Genomic DNA, 13,620 nt, shown 5'->3' with positions numbered 1-13,620 from the left:
ACCTAAATAATGAAATATAGATAATAAAGAATAATATTTGGTGCTAAGAATTGTCAGGAGTAACACCCGCTACGATCTGTCTCTTCGTGCACGTACTACAGCTCCCAGCATGGAACAAAATCTGTTTTATACTGGGAGTAGTAGTAGTAATACCTAAATAATGAAATATAGATAATAAAGTTAAGCAGTGGTTAAAATCAAACACAGTTTCTAAAACACATTTTTTTAAGTTCATTAATAGAGATGAGCGAATTTACAGTAAATTTGCTTTGTCACGAACTTCTCGGCTCGGCAGTTGATGACTTATCCTGCATAAATGAGTTCAGCTTTCAGGTGCTCCTGTGGGCTGGAAAAGGTGGATACAGTCCTAGGAGACTCTTTCCTAGGACTGTATCCACCTTTTCCAGCCCATCGGAGCACCTGAAAGCTGAACTCATTTATGCAGGATTAGTCATCAACTGCCGAGCCGAGAAGTTTGTGACAAATCAAATTTACTGTAAATTCGCTCATCTCTATTCATTAATAAAAATTTTTACAAAGTTAATAAAATAATATACATTATTTTTACAATTACATGGCCCCTTTATCCATTTTTAATATTGCCGGCTACATTTTTCAGTCCTTACCACTCACATTAATTGGTTCCTGATTAAAAATTTGTAAAAATGTTGTTCTAAAAAATATAAATTTTGTTCCCTAAAATTTTTCCCATCTCTACTGCATCATTTTCTTAGCTTTTTTTTTTTTTTATTGAAAAAGAAAAAAACACCATCCATTTTTGGATTGCTAAAGTAAAAAAAAAAAAAAAAAGAATAAAAAAATGCGCACAAAAATGCCAATGTTAAAACTTGCATGGTTTTTTGGGGTGTTTTTTCACTCCCATAGACTTCTATGGGAGAAAAACGCCAGGATTTTCCCGAAAAAACGCCAACGTCTCAACATGAGGTTGTCTTTCAAAAACTGCAAAAGAAATGCCATACTGAAAAATGGCAAGTGGATATGTCATTTTTCAGTTTCCTATTGACTTGCAGCTAACATCTGGCTGTGGCGTTCTTTCACAGAAAAAGGCTGTGAATCAAAATGGGCTTTTTTTGGAGCGTTTTTGGCTGAAAAACCTTAGTGGAATTCCAACCTTAGCAATAAGGTTTGTTAAAGGGGTACTCCACTGGTCAGCGTTCGGAAGTAAATGTTCCAAACGCAGTTTTTGCGCTGCGAGGGTTGGCTACGCCCCTCGTGATATCACAGCCATGCCCACTCAATACAAGTCAATGGGAGGGGGAGCGTGACGGTCGTTTATCTACTGGTACATGTCCTCATCCCCTTTCTTCTCCTCTGCCTCTCCCCTCTTTGCCAATTCCTCCACTGGCTACAGATTCCCAACAACTTCAATTTCAGCTGTTCACAATAGCATACAGCCATCCACAACCAGTCCCTCCATACATCTCTGACCTGATCTCCCACCCCTCACACACACTGCAATCATCTCAAGACCTGTGCCTGTGCTCTCCCATCGTCCAAATCTCACACGGCAGTCTCCAAGACTTTTCCTGAGCCTCTCCCATACACTTATTGTTAATGTAATGAACAAATTGTTCAAACTGACTTTCTGTACCCTTCCATACCATGAGTAGGTCGTCTATATAACGCCCCACCCATTGGATGCACTCATGAAAGGGATTATTTTCTGTAAAAATATAATTGATTTCCCAAAAAATCATATACAAATTTGTCAACGATGGCGAGTACTTTGCCCCCATCGGTGCTCCCCTGGCCTGAAGGAAAAACTTCTCATCAAACATAAAAAAATTGTGATTTAATAAAAAATCTACTGCCAATACGAGAAATTCCTTCAGGACAGGGGAGTATGTACTAAATTGATCTAAACAAAAAATGAGTGCATCCAATCCTTTATTCCATGGTATGGAAGGGTACAGAGCGACCACATCACATGTCACCCAAGTGAAACTTTTATCCCATTGCATGTTTTCCAGCATCATGATTGTGTGTGCCGTGTCTTTTATATACGTCAGGGTGATTTTGGTTAAGGGTTGGAGGTGAAAATCCACCCACTCGCCCAACCTTTCCACAAGGGACCCTATACCCGCCACTATAGGTCTTAAAGGTGGGGGGAAGAGTCCCTTGTGGACCTTGGGCAATGAGTGAAACACAGGAACTGTCGGATTTTCTACATACAGGAATTTTTCCAATTTCTCAGTTAAGACACCCATCTCCACCCCCTCTTTCAGTACCTTTTTTAATTTGCATTTTATCCATTGTGTCGGATTTTCTTTCAATTTCCTATAGATGCTCACATTTTCCAACATTTCGAGGTTCAATTTGGCATAAAGATCAGCATCGAGAACTGTGATATTGCCCCCCTTATCAGCATTGCGCACAACTATGTAATTTTTATCAGTAAGTTGTTTAAGCGCTATCTTTTCCGCCTTGTTTAGATTGCCCATACCATTTCTCTCGATGCTAGATCCATGCAAATCTACCAGATCCCTTTCCACCAACTCCTGATATCTATCCAGGGCTTCAGTACGGGAAGCCACAGGATAGAAATCAGGGTTGGTGGTATGAAACTGACGTCCTTCAATTTTATCTGACGTGCTAAGAGACTCTCCCTCCAACAACCTAAGACTAAGCATATTGTTCTGATCTGTGAAATTTACACACATATTTAAATCTGCAACATGATTACTCCCATCATCAGCTAAGCTCTCCTCTGTGCTGTTGGAAAAAAAGTGTCTCCGCAACGTCAGTTCTCTTGCAAATTTATTAACATCTAATATGGTCTTAAACAAATTGAATCTATGGGTTGGAACAAAATTCAAACCCTTACTGAGAAGGGATATTTGACTCTCTGTCAGTATACAAGCTGATAAATTTATTTTTGCATAAATTTATGTTTGTTATTTGTACTTTTGCCCTTATCACATAAAAAGTGCCCTGGTATCAAGGGTTCTATATAAATAAATAATCTACTGTATACATATAACATTCATTGTGTATGTGTGTATGTTCCAGCATTACTTCCAAACGGCTAAAGATATTTTCATGAAACTTGGTACACATGTTACTTATATGTCAACTATGAACATAGGCTAGATAAATTAACCCTTACCCACCTGCATTTGCGACAGTCAGAGTCTGTTTAAAGTTCCATGCAAGTCTATGGGAAATGTATGTTCCACCATAACTTCCAAATGGCTGGAGATATTTTGATGAAACTTACTACACATGGTACTTTTATGTCAATTAAAAATATATGATAGTTAAATTAACCCTAACTTGCCCCCTATTGTGAAGGATGGTGTTTTTGTCTTTAGTCCCATGCAAGTATAAAGGACTTCCAGTACCTTACTCCAAGCTCTGCATCTCCTGGTGAGTGTGTCAGTCTGGCCACACCCCTCCCGCATACCACACCCTATCTCGTAAAGCCACACCCACCATTTAAGCCACACCCCTTTTTATTTTCTACCCTTTTTGGGCATTGGTCCGGCTTGCAAGTTATGACCGCTTCCAAAAAAACTCGCCTCCTTCTATTTTCACCCTACAAAGTCTTCATCACAGCTTAACCCCAACTGAGGACGGGATATGAGGATGAGATATGAGGACAGGATATAAGGACAGGACATGAGGACAGGATATGAGGGTGGGATATGAGGGTGGGATATGAGGGTGGGAAATGAGGGTGGGAAATGAGGACAGGATGTGAGGTCAGGATGTGAGGTCGGGATATGAGGACAGGATATGAGGTCGGGATTTGAGGATGGGATATGAGGATTGGATATAAGGAGGGAATATGAGGATGGGATATGAAGTCAGGACGTGAGGTCAGGATATGAGGCCTGGATATGAGAATGGGATATGAGGTCGGGATATATATTCGGGATATGAGGTCAGGATGTGAGGTCAGGATGTGAGGTCAGGATATAAGGATGGGATATTAGGTCAGGATATGAGGACGGGATATGAGGATGAGATATAAGGTGTGGATATGTTGGACGGGTTATGAGGTTGGGATATGAGGATTGGATATAAGGTCGGGATATGAGGACGGGGTATAAGGACAGGTTATGAAGTCAGAATAAGAGGTCGGGATATGAGGATGGGATATGAGGACGGGATATGAGAACTGGATATGAGGACAGGATATGAGGACTGGATATAAGGATGGAATATGAGGTCGGGATATGAGGATGGGATATGAAGTTGGGATAAAAGATCGGGATATGATGACAGGATATGAGGACAAGTACTTCCTCCTATGTTGCTTTTTCTCCACTACAAAGATTAGGTAGGAAAAACCGGGCAATGCCGGGTACTCAGCTAGTAATATTAATAATAATAATATTGATAATTAATCCTTTTTATTATTAATAATACTATAATTCATGCTAGAGAGTTTGCTTGATATGATAGCAATGATAGCAAAAATCTACTCCATCTCCTAGGTGGTGGAAATTGGAGTGCATAGACAGTCACAGTTATAGATATAGATGTGTCAAAATTATTAGGGGGCCAGTGACTCTTAATAAATTTAAAGCATCTTACACCATCCTTCTCATGCCTGTCAAGTTATTACTATACCATCTCCTACATCAGCCATAGGCAACCTTCGGCACTGCAGATGTTTTGGACTACATCTCCAATGATGCTTTTGCAGCATTTTGGCTGTAAGAGCATCATGGAAGATGTGGTCAAAAACATCTGCAGTGCCGATGGTTGCCGATGCCTGTCCTACATCAAAAAGCCACAGAGTTAAATATTTCACAGTTACAAATGCTGTAATAAAACTTAACTTTTATTGTTCTGTACTTTAAAATTTGTTTCATCTTCAAATAATGTATTTTTATCATAAAAAAGTGTCAAGTCAGGCGAGGTGAATGAATTACTTATTCAGAGTACAATGTATAAGCAAGTAGTTTGGGTAAACTGGGAACACCTAATTGGTCTCACACTTAGTCCGAATACCTCTGTGATCCTCTTAAAGTTTGCCTAATTAAACCCGAAGTGTAACTTAAAGTCAGATGTGCCATCCCGAAAAGAGCGTCCTGAGGTTACAACATCTCAACAGTCTTAAACATGTAATCTTAATTTTATATACACATGAAAAAATCAGAAGGAATACAACTTTCTTTCATGATTGGCACCTGAAAAGTGTAGATATGTTAAAACTGCACATTAAAATCAAAGCTCCATACACAAAATTTTGATTGTCTACTCTTTTACAAGTATGAATGCTTTTAATGCTGACAGTCAGTTTGGTAAACAAGTGTCAGTATTTTTTTAAACTACAAACTGATCAATGTCTATTGAGTATTTTTATGTTGTATTTTCTGAATTTTTAATATGTTTACTTTCTTCACTTTTTAGAAACCTCTTTCCTTTATTCTAAATCTCTGTGATGTATGTATTCATGGAGGAAATGATGTTCATAGTTTATCAGCTTCACTGACAGATCAGTTTACAGGTTGTACTCAGATGTTTGGGGGGACAGATGCACACTCAGATGTTGGAAACATTTGTTCTACCATCTATCCTAGGGTTTCCAATTATTAATAGCAGGAGGCTTTTTCACCTTTACTAATTATTGCTAGTAAAACATTTGCCCTAGCTCACTTATCAGAAAGGACCCGAGGGTTGGTGAGGTGCTATAAACATCTACAGATGCTGTGATGGTAAAGCAAGGGGCTTAATGGTACTAAAGATCTTCAGATAGAAAGGAAGAACACTCAATGAGATTTTTCTCAGTTACTTCAATTTTTTAAAATTTTTTATCTCTTACTCAGTTTTATGTCATGTGACCTCAGAGCTTAATAGAACCAGGGGCATCGGAGGCAGTTTTCCGGTTTTAAACAACCGATTGTATTCCATTTACCAAATGGACCAGGACTGGTATCAAATGTATGGAAAGTTAGGCACCTGCCATGGGTGCCACCTCATTACAAGTAGTGAAAAGGGAAGAAAAAAGGAAGACACGCCCCTAGTGAAGTATAGTAAAACAGTTGCAGTAAAAGTATATCAAAAATTCCACTCACCAAATAGTGTTGTGCTGAGAGCACAACACCTATATTCGCCTGTAGCATGGATATCAATGGAGTTTGCAGTCCTGCTGATCACTAGTGTTGCTCGCGAATATTCGCAATTCAAATTTTATTCGCGAATATCGCATATTCGCGAATTCGCGAATATTCGCGAATATAGCGCTATATATTCGTAATTACGAATATTGTTTTTTTTTTTTGTTTTTTTTTTCACAGTACACATCACAGTGATCACCCCTCTCTGCTTCCAGCTTATGTGGTGTAAGAAGGCTCTAATACTACTGTGTAAGACTGGTGTGCGAATTTTCGCATATGCGAATATGTGCATATGCTAATTTTCGCATATGTTAATTTTTGTATATGCAAATTTTCGCATATGTTAATTTTCACAAGCGCGAATATTCGCATATGCGAACATAACATGACTATTATGAATATGCGAATATTCGCGAATATGACGAATATTCGTCCATATATTCGCGAATATTCGCGAATTCGAATATGGCCTATGCCGCTCAACACTACTGATCACTGGCTTCAGTCATCGGTAGTAAATAGATACAATGGGTAAAAAAGGGGATCTTTTCTGCAGTGCTGGACCAAGTGGATTAAAAGAGACTAAGCTCTAATAGGTGGATAAAATGGCATTTATTTGTAGCACATGCAATGAGTTTCTTGCCCGAAATGGGCCCTTCGTCAAGACAAGGTGCTGATACATAGGTTGTGAAGTACTAATATTATATACACACAGAGATTCATTACAAACCAGACTTACATAGTCACAGAATAGGACCTAAAATATAATTTTATTAACTTGCCCCTAAAAAGGAACCTACTGGTTCCATAATTGCTCAAAGAGCCACAATAACAAAACACCAGATATCCATTTCCACTTGAGTATCCATGTTTCTTTACTTTAAACCTTGTTTGTATGCACAGCAGTCATAGGCATTGTGACTGTGGTCTATGCGTATATGTTCCACAGATGGATGTGTTAGGGGGAACATGTCTGTTGGGTTAATTGATGTGTATCAAAGATAATGCTATACTTTAACCAATAGGGTGTATATATTCTACCTCTGTATACCCGCATTATCTTTGAAAATACAGGTGCACGTTATTGATAGACGCACACTGATGTAGTTTCAACCGTCCTTTGTATAGAGAGTGTGACAGGTATACATGTGCATTATTGGGTGCATTGCCCTGCATTTGATATATAGAGTGTGACAGCTATGCATGTGCACTATCAGGTACATGTTGTTCATCTAATAACTACTCTATACCTGTTCTGTGGGATATTTTTGGGGAGTTCCCACCCCCCCTCTTAACTACTGACTACCTCAGTCTATCTATCTACTATTTGTATGCCTCCCCTGGACATCCTATGAATATTACAGTGCTTCATTACTCATCAGGGATTGATCCGGGTAGTGAGTTAGTGCTTTTTTATTAGCAAGTGAGTTAGTGTTGGTAGGGGTAGCCTAGCAGTGCAGGGCAGGTTCCGGAGAGGGACCGTCCTTTTTAGGATGACAATTCCGCCTAGGCATAGATCCCAGAGCAGTTTATCAGTAGGGACTATTAGGTTCCACTCCCCACCCATCCAGTTGTTCCGCCCTGAGCCACTACCTGAGCCATGGGGGATAGGGTTCAAAAGGACATCTATCTGTGGATACTCTGCTGTATATATTAATATTCTATTTGTATATGACTACACTATTATTGGTGGTTGATTCACTTGCAGTACGTACTGTGTTATTTGCTTTATCAGACTCACTGTTTGTATGAGCTGTGTGCTCATTATATTGTTATTACTATCTTGTGTTTTGTTGTTGTGGCTCTTTGAGCAATTATGGAACCAGTAGGTTCCTTTTTAGGGGCAAGTTAATAAAATTTGATTTGAGGTCCTATTCTGTGACTTACAAATTTTGACGTAACCACTCTAAAATTAATAGGCAGATAGTTGCACTACACATGTTAAAAACAAATACATTTCTTTGATGGGAGGGTTAATATACATATATGATAACCACAAGTACCATGCAGTATAAACATATTAGATGGAATACAATTATGGAAGAGCGTACCTCCATGATGGAAGAGCGTACCTCCTCGTGTATTTAGTGAAGTAGCATGAGTACTGGTGGGTTCTGGTGTAGTGAGCGCTATGCAGTGGGATCATAGTTCAAAAGGGGTGGAACTACAAAATAATATTTAGCAGGACTGGAAGGTTTTTAAGTTACTGAGAAGGTATGACTTTAATTTGTATATGTATGACCATTGTTCAGTGCTGACCGCAAGCACCGTGGCCAGCGCTTATATCAAAGTTTATGCAGAAAGCGATACAGAGCGGTGGTGGTGGGCAAAGGAGGCGGAGCTTTTACTGATGCTCTGGAATAGTGTGCACTGCTATTGGCACTTATAATATGCGCTGGTATTAGCGCTGGTGTCAAGGCAGGGGCGCTATAGTGGTAGCCATGTTTGAGGTAGGAGGAGCTATATTAATGAAGGAAACAAGGGGCCAATGTAAAAGCACTGTGATTAGATTAGAAAATTGGGCTATTTAGGTCAAAGTGCTTGATGCATGTAGAGATGCATTGGGTTTACTGTAGCCATGTGCCAATAGCACTAGTAAGTGGCTTATCCAGGTAAAAAAAGACATTCAGGGTTATTACAAAGGGGTGGGATGGGGAAAAAAAGACAAATAAATAGAAAAATAAATAATATACAGTTAATACATAGTATAAATGTTCATGAAAATGATAAGCATCAGTTATGATGATAGTAACAAGAATATAGAATGGTATGATATTATGAATATTCTAATATTTTTATACTGCATGGTACTTGTGGTTATCATATATGTATATTAACCCTCCCATCACAGAAATGTATTTCTTTTTAACATGTGCAGTGAAAACTATCTGCCTTTTAATTTTATAGTGGTTATGTCACTCACCTAATAACTGTTTGTGAATCTTGATTGATGTAAGTCTGGTTGGTAATGAATCTCTGTGTGTATATAATATCAGTACTTCACAACCTTTCTATCAGCACCTTATCCTGACGAAGGGCCCATTTCGGTCCAGAAACGCATTGCATGTGCTACAAATAAATGCCATTTTATCCACCTATTAGAGCTTAGTCTCTTTTAATCCACTTGGTCCAGCGCTGCAGAAAATATCCCCCTTTTTTACCCTTTGTATCAGCCTCATTACAAGTAGAAAGGGATGCAGGTTTAACCCCTTAAGGACTTAGCCCTTTTTCACCTTAAGGACTCGGACGTTTTTTGCAATGCTGACCACTGTCACTTTAAACATTAATAACTCTGGAATGCTTTTAGTTATCATTCTGATTCCGAGACAGTTTTTTCGTGACATATTGTACTTTAACATAGTGGTAAAATTTTGTGGTAACTTGCATCCTTTCTTCGTGAAAAATCCCAAAATTTGATGAAAAATTTTAAAATTTTGCATTTTTCTAACTTTGAAGCTCTCTGCTTGTAAGGAAAATGGATATTCCAAATATTATTTTTTTATTCACATTTCCAATATGTCTACTTTATGTGTGCATCATAAAATTGACGTGTTTTTACTTTTGGAAGACACCAGAGGGATTCAAAGTTCAGCAGCAATTTTCCAATTTTTCACAAAATTTTGAAACTCGCTTTTTTTCAGGGACCAGTTCAGGTTTGAAGTGGATTTGAAGGGTCTTCATATTAGAAATACCCCATAAATGACCCCATTATAAAAACTACACCCCCAAAGTATTCAAGATGACATTCAGTCAGCGTTTTAACCCTTTAGGTGTTTCACAGGATTAGCAGCAAAGTGAAGGAGTTCACAATCTTCATTTTTTACACTCGTTTGTTCTTGTAGACCAAATTTTTGAATTTTTACAAGGGGTAAAAGGAGGAAATTTATACTTATATTTGTATCCCAATTTCTCTCGAGTGAGGACATACCTCATATGTCTATGTAAAGTGTTCGGCGGGCGCAGTAGAGCGCTCAGAAACGAAGGAGCGACAAGGGGATTTTGGAGAGTACGTTTTTCTGAAATGGTTTTTGGGGGCATGTTGCATTTAGGAACCCCCTATGGTGCCAGAACAGCAAACAAAAACACATGGCATACCATTTTGGAAACTAGACCCCTTAAGGAACGTAACAATGAATAAAGTGAGCCTTAATACCCCAAAGGTGTTTCACGACTTTTGCATACGTAAAAAAATAAATAAAAAAATTTCGCAAAAATGTGTTTCCCCCCAAATTTCACATTTTTGCAAGGGTTAATAGCAGAAAATACCCCCCAAAATGTGTAACCCCCATATCTTCTGAGTATGGAGGTACCCCATAAGTTGGCCTGAAGTGCACTACGGGCGAACTACAATGCTCAGAAGAGAAGGAGTCATATTTGGCTTTTTGAGAACAAATTTTGCTCGGATTGCATGTCGCATTTAGGAAGCCCCTATGGTGCCAGGACATCAAAAAAAAAAAAAAAAACACATGGCATACCATTTTGGAAACTAGACCCCTCGGTGAACGTAACAAGGGGTTAAGTGAACCTTTATACCCCACAGGTGTTTCACGACTTTTGCATATGTAAAAAAAAAATAGTTTTTTTTTACCTAAAATGCCTGTTTTCCCAAAAAATTTACATTTTTAAAAAGGGTAAAAGCAGAAAATACCCCCAGAAATTTGTAACACAATTTCTCCTGAGTACGGCGATACCCCATATGTGACCCTAAACTGTTGCCTTGAAATACGACAGGGCTCCAAAGTGAGAGCGCCATGCCCATTTGAGGCCTAAATTAGGGATTGCATAGGGGTGGACATAGGGGTATTCTACGCCAGTGATTCCCAAACAGGGTGCCTCCAGCTGTTGTAAAACTCCCAGCATGCTTGGACAATCAATGGCTGTTCGGCAATACTGGGAGTAGTTGTTTTGCAACAGCTGGAGGCTCCGTTTTGGAAACAGTGGCGTACCAGACATTTTTCATTTTTATTGGGGAGGGGGGCTGTGTAGGGGTATGTGTATATGTAGTGTTTTTTACTTTTTATTTTTATTTTATGTTAGTGTAGTGTTTTTAGGGTACAGTCGCACGGGCGGGGGTTCACAGTAGTTTCTCGCTGGCAGATTGAGCTGCAGCAGAAAATTTGCCGCAGCTCAAACTTGCAGCCGGATACTTACTGTAAACCTCCGCCCATGTGAGTGTACCCTGTACGTTCACATTGGGGGGGGGGGGGGGGGGACATCCAGCTGTTGCAAAACTACAACTCCCAGCATGCGCTGACAGACTGTACATGCTGAGTGTTTTAGTTTTGCAACAGCTGTAGGCACACTGGTTATGTATCACTGAGTTTGTGACCTTACTCAGTGTTTCACAACCAGTGTGCCTCCAGCTGTTGCAAAACTACAACCCCCAGCATATACGGTGCATGCTGGGAGTTGTAGTTTGCCACAGCTGGAGGCACACCGGTCGTGAAACACTGAGTTAGGTAAAAAAAAACTCTGAGTTTCGCAACCAGTGTGCCTTCAGCTGTTGCAAAACTACAACTCTCAGCAGCCACCGGCCGCCAATGGGCATGCTGGGAGTTGTAGTTATGCAACCAGCAGATGCATCACTACAACTCCCAGCATGCACTTTAGCTGTTTGTGCAAGCTGGGAGTTGTAGTTATACAACAGCTGAAGGTGCACTTTTCCATAGAAAAAATGTGCCTCCAGCTGTTGCAAAATTATAAGTCCCAGCATGCCCATAAGGGAATGCTGGGAGTTGTGGTGGTCTGCCTCCTGCTGTTGCATAACTACAGTTTCCAGCATGCCCTTTTTGCATGCTGGGAGCTGTTGCTAAGCAACAGCAGGAGGCTGTCACTCACCTCCTGCTGCTGCTCCGCTGCAGGTCAGTCCCTCGCCGCGGCCGTCGCTCCTGGGGCCCCGATCCCAACAGGGACACCGGGATCGGGGACCCCAGCACCCGGGGTATTCTTCCCGCACCCGCTTACGTCCTCCGGAAGAGGGGCGGAGCGGGTTGTGGGAGTGACACCTGCAGCAGGTGCCCTGATTGGTCGGCCGGTAAACTGGCCGACGAATCAGGGCGATCGTGAGGTGGCACCAGTGCCACCTCACCCCTGCTGGCTATGGCTGTTCGGAGCCAGTAATTCCGGGTCACTGGAGACCCAATTGACCCGGAATCGCCGCAGATCGCTGGACTGAATTGTCCAGCGATCTGCGGCCATCGCCGACATGGGGGGCATAATGACCCCCCTGGGCGATATGCCGGGATGCCTGCTGAACGATTTCAGCAGGCATCCGGCTCCGGTCCCCAACTCCCACGGGCGTATGGATACGCCCTGCGTCCTGAAGAGGTTAATGAGAGAAAAATTTGAGTTGAGTGAGATTTTTGAAAAAGTTTGGTGCACTGCAAAAAGGTTCTACACGAATATGCAATGCAGTAGGCCTCAAAAGACATGTATAACACTGCATAGGAGCTCTAAAGCCCTTTATAACACTGCAAGGAATGTATTCAAGTAGTTTAAAAGTGGTTTTAAGGCTACTTTACAGCAACATGGGGTAATCCACGGTATCCCTTCTTGTTGGCAGAGACATTCCAAAAAGTTTCCCTTTTTGGGAGTAGCAACAGGTTTTGAGCCTGGCAAGTGAAGACACAACAAGGGAGATTTATCCGAACCTGTCCAGAGGAAAAGTTGCTGAGTTGCCCACAGCAACCAATCAGATTTCTCCTTTCATTTTGGAAAAGGCCTGTGAAAAATGAAAAAAGCTATCTGATTGGTTGCTATGGGCCACTGCACCACTCTTTCTCTACACAGCTTTTGATAAATCTCCCCCAATGTTGTTTTTCCAAGCATTCCAAAAATTCACCCTATAGAGATCTGCAACAAGATTTGTCTCCCAAAATAAATAGCTTTTGTATGAAAAAGCAAAAAAAATCCATTTGGGGGGGGGGGGATCATACGTTGTATACAGTATCTGTAGGCCTGGCAGTACAGTACAGCAGACACTGATGAACTAGTGATAGTTATAGTATTCAGCGAACAGGACTGGAAGTAGTGGTGGGGTAGTGGGAGTTATAATAGCCAGCAGTTAGCAGGCAGTGGTGGACTGGTGGGAATTGTAGTAGCCAGCGGACAAGACAGCAGGCAGTGGTGGACTGGTGGGGCTGGTAGTAGCCAGCTTAGAGCAGTAGTGGTGGTAGTAATTTTTAATCCGTGGTATCTGGCACAGGAGATTTAATTTCCTCACTGATCCATACCTAATTTATTTGAACAAACATGAGTTTTCCGATGTTGCTGGCATACAATCTTGTTTGCTTAGGGGTAAGAAAGATGCCTGTTGTGCTGAAAAATTTCTCTGATGCTACGCTAGAGGGTGTACAAGGCAGAACACCCATGGCAAATTGTGCAGGTTCTAGCCAATGGTCTAATCTGGTGATCCAGGAGTCCATGGAGTCTGGGCTCATTGTGGCTGTCAGAGAAAAAGCATTTCTTAGATATGCATCCACCTGTTTGTCTAGGTCCTGGTGTACATCCCTTTGGTGAAGATTCATGTCAG

This window comes from Hyla sarda, chromosome 1, assembly GCF_029499605.1.
Source record: "Hyla sarda isolate aHylSar1 chromosome 1, aHylSar1.hap1, whole genome shotgun sequence".
Taxonomy (NCBI): domain Eukaryota; kingdom Metazoa; phylum Chordata; class Amphibia; order Anura; family Hylidae; genus Hyla; species Hyla sarda.
The sequence above is the reverse complement of the archived record's forward strand: the minus strand, read 5'-3'. Positions refer to the sequence as shown.